Below are 8,132 nucleotides of genomic sequence, written 5' to 3'. Positions count from 1 at the left end.
TATCGTATCTAGTTGTTTGATTTATTGTTGAGGATGAAACGGGAAGAATGTAAATATAAATTAATAATAACATTAATAACTCAAATAGGTATTTTAATTTTAATGTCATTGTTATATTACAAATTCGTCCCAGAAAATATCTTGCTTGCTTTGAAAATATATTTCGAGATTGGCGAAATGCACGATAATTATATTTTAGAGTCTAATAAATTCGCATTCTCATGTACAATGTAATAAATTCGCATACGCATTCTCTCTAAAACCACTGGTAGCTTAAAAAACGACAATTCACCGTTTAATTTTGAATTTAAACAACCGTCCACTGTACCAGTTATAATAACTTTTCTTTTTGTTTCTCCATTATTGCACAAAAAAGTTCACAGACGCGTGTCTCAAGCGGATGGCACTCGCGCTCGCAGTGGTCCCAACCGGTCTGAGATATCATGTCCGTGAGCAGTGTCTATGTGTGCGTTGCTCGAGCGCGCTTTGTATGTAGATTGATTTCTGTTCCTATCTGTTTTGTGGTCTGTATCTCAGGCTTCTCTCGTTCAAAACAATATCGAATTCCAAATAAGGTTCGTTACAGACCCAATTATTGGCTGTTATTGATATTTTTGCTTCCGTATTTAATTTTAAATTATTGGAGGAAACCTGCCCCTTTGTTTATTTATACCTACATGAGGTAAACGTACTGGTGCTCGACGCGGTCCCAGTACATGTCACCTTGAAACTTAAGTAATTGTCAATAGAGGTGACAGCAAGGTGTCATCTATTGGGCATTAGCATGTCGAGCACTAGTACGTTTAATGCAATATTCACCATAGGTCTCCCACTTGTTTGAGGCTGTTGGTAAAGATGGTTTAAGGTAGCTGAGGTTTGAGAGCAAAACTAATGCGGCGCGATTCGGGAAATGAATTAGAGATTCACTAGATATGAAATGATGTCCTCCCAGACGTATCCGTCGATGGCGACACCCGGACAAATCAGTATCAGGTATTCAGTAAAGCCTGACGTGCATGGGCTCGAACGTGACTTGCGAAACCGAGTTTTGTTTTAAACTTCCGGCCGTAAAGCTCGCCATTTGAGTCGTAAGTGTATGTGTAGGAGGGCTTGGGCCGAGATTTTCGAAACTGGCGTTTAGCGTCAAGATCTTCGAGGCGTGCACTTTCGAAATCTTTGAGACCAGTGTTGACCGCAGTTCGCCAGTCCGATCTCCGAGTTGCAAGCTCCTCCCACGCCTCACACGATATGCCGGTGGCCGACAGGTGGCGTTTCAGGACGTCCTTGTACCGTAGATATTGTCCACCGGCCTTGCGTTTACCCGAAGCTAGTTCGGAGTAAAACACAACTTTAGGCAATCTTGATGGTGGCATGCGTACAAGGTGTCCACACCAACGCAGTTGACCATTCATGAGTAGGCATTCCATACCCGTCATGCCAGTGCGACGCAGAACCTCCGAGTTTGGAACACGATCCTGCCATCTCAGCCGAAGAATTGCCCGGAGACACTTTAGATGAAAAGAGTCTAGACGTTTGACGTCTCCCTTGTACAGGCACCAGGTCTCCGAAGCATAAAGCAACAAAGGTAAAATTATTGCTTTGTAAACGGCGAGTTTAGTGCGGAGGCTAAGGTCGTGTGATTTCCAAACTCGTTGATTGAGGCCGCCAAAAGCTGCAGCAGCTTTAGCGATCCTTGAGGATATCTCGGACTCGGGACGATTGTCGCTCCGCAATAGACTCCCAAGGTAACGAAAAGTTCCTACTTCTTCTAAAGCGTTGCCGCTGAGGTAAACAGCAGCGTCATTCGCAGATTTGCCTCGTGCAGGTTGTTTAAGAATCTGGGTTTTCGACGCGCTGATCACCAATCCGAACTTACGACAAGAATCGTCTAAGTTGTCCAGATACCTTTGCAAATCTTCTAGGGTATGTGCCATAAGGCAAACGTCATCTGCGTAGAGAACTTCTGCGATTACAGTTGAGTGGATTTTTCGCTTAGCTCTGAGTCGCGCAAGGTCAAAAATACTTTTGTCCATTCGAGAATTTACCATGATCTGATGGTTACATTTCTGAAGGGCATCGTTCATTACCGCGGAAAAGTAAATAGCAAATAGGGTCTGAGATATGAAATAGTAAAGATATGTGACGTTCCACGTAAAGCGTAAGCGCCAGCCGCCAAGGGGCCCACTGATTAACAGTCCGCCGGACGGTAACGGCCTGTCAGTTAGAACAAAATTTTGACAGTTCCGAACAACTGACAGGCCAATACCTTCCGGCGGACTGTTAATCAGTGGGTCCTAAAGGGGCCCACTGATTAACAGTCCGCCGGACGGTATCGGCCTGTCAGTTAGAACAAAATTTTGACAGTTCCGAACAACTGACAGGCCGATACCGTCCGGCGGACTGTTAATCAGTGGGCCGCTTAAGGTATCTTTTGTCGTGGAACGTCACATATCTTTACTATTTCATATCTAGTGAATCTCTTAATCATTTCCCGAATCGCGCCGATGGATAAATTTAGAGGAACGAAAAAAAATGGTTTAATATTAATATTACGCAATACCTACTCTGCGTAGAGGGCGTCACTAGGCCAATCACATGGCCTACCGTGAAACACGACAATCGAAAGATCGTTCTCTGCCTCTATCACTCTTGCTTATTCGATCGATAGAGAAGCAGATAAAGAAATTCACATTTCGCGGTAGGCCACCTGTAAATAAACCGGCGCCTTAATGCATCAATGTCATAGTGAAAACTTGTCAAAATACTTATTAAGGCCTAGTATGTATAAGTTACTCTATGATTTTTTTTTAAGTAAAAGTAATGATATACATGCATTTCTATTTTTAAAATAAAACAGCATATAAATAAGTAAAGTCAGAATTTTAAGTAAATCGTTGTTGAAAGATTCATATAATTTTTTTATTATGTTAAAGGCCCAATTGATAAAATACTTTTCATTCATAACAGAGGTAAAAAACACGAAAATAAAACCTATGTAAACGTTTCTAAGGAACATAACAGGGTAAAAAGAATACCTATTACTTTACACATGAGAGACTATCGCTCGGTGAAAATGCGCGAAATGATATTTTTCTACGGACCCCACCTCTCCCCCTCTTCCCCTAAAGTAGGCGATGAATCACTTTAGCGCACATCACTCTATCTGTTGTGAACGCACCTGACTAAGGAGTGGGGAAACGAGGGGAGGTGAAAACATTGATAAGTATATTATTAAAAAAAATTACTTGAGAGTTGCATACAACTTCGTGAATGGATTGGGTTGGGCAGCGCGATTTAATAGATGCTCAGAGTAGCCTAACGGCTCGATTCTGAAAATGTATTAGATCTCTACTAGACCTCAGCAAGTTACGATATGGATAATTTAAAGATATTTGTAAGATAGATATGTCAAATTTGACGTTTCCGCGATTCTGCAGGTCCTCTTGAACGATTTCGACAAGATAGATATGTCAAATTTGACGTTTCTGCGATTCTGGAGGTCCTCTTGAACGATTTCGACAAGTTATGACTTAGATATCCAAGTCACATCTAGTCGATATCTAATGTAAATCTAGTTGATCTCTATATCGTTTCTAGATCTTGTGGTAATCTCGTTTCCCGAATACGCGTGTACCGTGTAGGGATGCGTTGGTAAAATTTAGTTAGTGTACAGACAGAAATGAAAATATTAAAGAAATGTTTGTAACTTTTGTTAAGTTACTTAAAAAAATTTAGATTTTAATGATGAAAATATTAAATTATATTCTTCTGAATTTTATCTGTAAAACTTATTTGAGGCTTGCTTGATTGACTTTGTTAGGATTCATTAATTTTATCCTATGATCACCTCGGTTAAAATTGACTAACGAAAAATTAAATAAAAAAAAATCCAAGACGCGTCGTCATTGTGAACGGGTCCTCAGCACTCGTAGGATTTACCTATAATAGTAGGAATCTAGGTTTCTTGAAACATGTCTGACTTGTGACTAAAAATACGTGAGTTACTTCAACCATTACTCACCGAAACCGTACGCCTGTACGTTGCCGTCCTCTTAAGCAGGCCACTGACGAGCCTTCCAAATGGATGCCGTTACAATGAATTCATCCAAATGGACGGCATCCTAATATTAAACATTGTACGTTTTTGACATTCACGGACCGATTCTGGATTGCAGCCACGCAATTTGGACTGTTGGAAGGCTCGTCAGTGGGCACCTTTAGATGTGAGTACGTTATATTCTTGAAGATTTAATAAAATAAAATAAGACATGTCATCTCCACCATGTTCACATATTTACTCCCCCGTATTATGTTGAACTAAGCGATCTCCGTATTCAAAAAGTTGATTTTTCTTGTATCTGGTATAATCTTGTTTTCTTTGCCATCACGATGTAACATATTTCCCTAAAAGTAACACAAATCCGCCGCCAAAAAGGCGCTCTTATACAATCGTTATGCTCTCATTATAAACCGATGCTTAAATGACATAAAACTGAAAAAATATATAAATATGGTTTTATACAAAGAAGAGCGCGTAGATGATAATTGAGTCATTCTATGTAATCAATGTATGGGAAAATGAAACAAATTAATATAGTTTTCAAACCTGTGTGACGTGATACATCTAGGTGTACTGTTTAAAATTCACCACTCTCCCCCCCCCCTCCACCTGACGCTCGACCCCCCCCCACCTTGAAATGTGTCCCCGTTGGTAGTTTTTTGGCATTCTCACGAAAACTATAATAGATATCAAAAAAGTGTCAAGGACAGAATTAATCCTCATTAAATTTAGAATAAAAATGGTCTTATGTGTTTTATTATAAGTTGGACGGTATTCAAGCTATAAGTACTTGTATAACCTTAAAATAACAAAATAACCATACTAGTATGACGAAATGCAGAATATCTTCAAAACGGCTAGACCGATTTTAATAAAATATACCTAAAAAATCACCGCAGTGAAGCCAGCTATCAAACAAAAGAAACTACATCAAAATCGGTTCATCCGTTTCGGCGTTACGAAGTCACAGGTAAACACAGAAATACAAATTTTTTTCAACTGCACCCAATAATTTTGTAAACCGATTAATTTTGATCAATTATTTTAATGGGATCATGTCCCTTGAAGTTTTAGCTTTACGAAAAGTTAAAAAACATGGAAAACGGCCCAGTATTTTTCAAATTATCGGCATTTTCCCGATTTGTGAGTGGTTTCGTGTTATCACGCGCACGAGTTGCCCTTGACCCCTATAAAACGGGGGGTAGGGGAGGGGTTGTTATCAGTCACTTATCAGAAGTTGACCGGTACACATATCCGCATATTTTCCCGTAAAGAAGACCTGTGAAAAATGGAAACCACTGAAGCTGAAGTCCGCCAAGTCGTCCAGCTCAGCTCCTGCAAGAGGGGCGTAGCCAACGTTCAGTAGCCGCCACGCTGAATTTAAGTCAATCTACAGTTTGCAGAGTTTACCAGAGGTTCCAACGAACTGGATCCTTTACTTCAAGACCAAGAAGCGGCCGCAAAAAGTGTACATCAGAGAGGGACGACCGCTTCATTGTCACAACATCTCTCCGAGATCGACACCTGACAAGCGTTGCCATCCAGCAGCGTCTGCGTGAGATACGAGGAGTGGCTGCCAGTCAGTGGACAATAAGAAGAAGACTTAAGAAAGCGAACTTGACACCCAGGAGGCCTGCAACGGGGCCCAGATTGCTGGCGCGACACCGTACAGCCCGAAGAGAGTTTGCAGAAAATCATATGGACTAGACCATTGAGCAATGGACCGCAGTTCTCTTCTCGGACGTGTGCAGAATATGCTTGAATGGATGTGACCGAAGAGGAAGAGTCTACAGAAGGCCAGAAGAACGGTTCGCCCAATGTTGCTTCTCCGAAAGTCGCGCCACGGCCCCCGCCAGGCACGAAAACCAGCTCTGTTCGCGCGTCGTAGGAAACGTCGTCCCAGAACATCACGGATCCACCGCGATAGGCGACCCTTTCGGAGTAGCAACATTGGGCGAACCGTTCTTCTGGCCTTCTGTAGACTCTTCCTCTTCGGTCACATCCATTCAAGCATATTCTGCACACGTCCGAGAAGAGAACTGGGGTCCATTGCTCAATGGTCCAGTCCATATGATTTTCTGCAAACTCTCTTCGGGCTGTACGGTGTCGCGCCAGCAATCTGGGCCCCGTTGCAGGCCTCCTGGGCGTCAAGTTCGCTTTCTTAAGTCTTCTTCTTATTGTCCACTCACTGGCAGCCACTCCTCGTATCTCACGCAGACGCTGTTGGATGGCAACGCTTGTCAGGTGTCGATCTCGGAGAGATGTTGTGACAATGAAGCGGTCGTCCCTCTCTGATGTACACTTTTTGCGGCCGCTTCTTGGTCTTGAAGTAAAGGATCCAGTCCGTTGGAACCTCTGGTAAACTCTGCAAACTGTAGATTGACTTAAATTCAGCGTGGCGGCTACTGAACGTTGGCTACGCCCCTCTTGCAGGAGCTGAGCTGGACGACTTGGCGGACTTCAGCTTCAGTGGTTTCCATTTTTCACAGGTCTTCTTTACGGGAAAATATGCGGATATGTGTACCGGTCAACTTCTGATAAGTGACTGATAACAACCCCTCCCCTACCCCCCGTTTTATAGGGGTCAAGGGCAACTCGTGCGCGTGATAACACGAAACCACTCACAAATCGGGAAAATGCCGATAATTTGAAAAATACTGGGCCGTTTTCCATGTTTTTTTAACTTTTCGTAAAGCTAAAACTTCAAGGGACATGATCCCATTAAAATAATTGATCAAAATTAATCGGTTTACAAAATTATTGGGTGCAGTTGAAAAAAATTTGTATTTCTGTGTTTACCTGTGACTTCGTAACGCCGAAACGGATGAACCGATTTTGATGTAGTTTCTTTTGTTTGATAGCTGGCTTCACTGCGGTGATTTTTAGGTATATTTTATTAAAATCGGTCTAGCCGTTTTGAAGATATTCTGCATTTCGTCATACTAGTATGGTTATTTTGTTATTTTAAGGTTATACAAGTACTTATAGCTTGAATACCGTCCAACTTATAATAAAACACATAAGACCATTTTTGTTCTAAATTTAATGAGGATTAATTCTGTCCTTGACACTTTTTTGATATCTATTATAGTTTTCGTGAGAATGCCAAAAAACTACCAACGGGGACACATTTCAAGGTGGGGGGGGGTCGAGCGTCAGGTGGAGGGGGGGGGGAGAGTGGTGCATTTTAAACAGTACACCTAGACGTATCACGTCACACAGGTTTGAAAACTATATTAATTTGTTTGTCTCAAAACATATAATGACTGTATTATGATTTTGTAGGTATGTAAAAGTTCTACTCGCTCCAATTTCATTATACCTATTACTACTTCTATCAGCGAAAACTTATTTCTGAAAGAATACTTCTGAGAGAGTTGTGCCCATACAAAAAAATAATCAGGAGAGCCCAATTAATATCATACTAAAATTTCGTGAGATTAAACTGAAACCACTTTTTCCCTATGTTTGCTGCGGGGTCCTTTGTAGCATTAATTGTTTAAAATTCGAATAGAAATTGTAAAGTTACCTTGCAGACCACGCATCTAAATATTATTTGGTCATGATATTTTGAGTTTTATTCAACAGTATTAGAGTTCACTTTTATTAGCGATTTCATCAAGATGTAGCTTTATTGAATTATATTTGAGTGATATAAAGTTAGAATGTAACTGTGAGATCCTCGTATTTCAACCCGTACAAGATTAGAACCTTTTTCATGTAATGTCATTGAGTTTTTCTTTATTGATTTAAATGCCATCTAAATGAGTGGCCATCTAAGCCTTACGGTCATGTGATCGCCTTACGCTGTATCGAGTTTATCATTTTTTCCCCACCTCAAAAAGTGCCCAGCGCCGCTAAAGAAGTTTTCACTTGAAAAATTCAGCAAAGCAACTGGCAATTAATGTCCCATCAGGGGGATTTAGTCAAGGATATAATATACAAAAAAGATAAATCACTGTAAGAAAACCAGATAACTTTATTAGCAGGCAGAATCTTTGTAAAACAGAGGCGTACATAGCGGCTTTCTAAGTATCCTTAAAATATATTTTTGGTGTCGCAGACTCATCGT

The sequence above is a fragment of the Cydia fagiglandana genome, chromosome 16 (assembly GCF_963556715.1).
Source record: "Cydia fagiglandana chromosome 16, ilCydFagi1.1, whole genome shotgun sequence".
Classification (NCBI taxonomy): domain Eukaryota; kingdom Metazoa; phylum Arthropoda; class Insecta; order Lepidoptera; family Tortricidae; genus Cydia; species Cydia fagiglandana.
The sequence above is the reverse complement of the archived record's forward strand: the minus strand, read 5'-3'. Positions refer to the sequence as shown.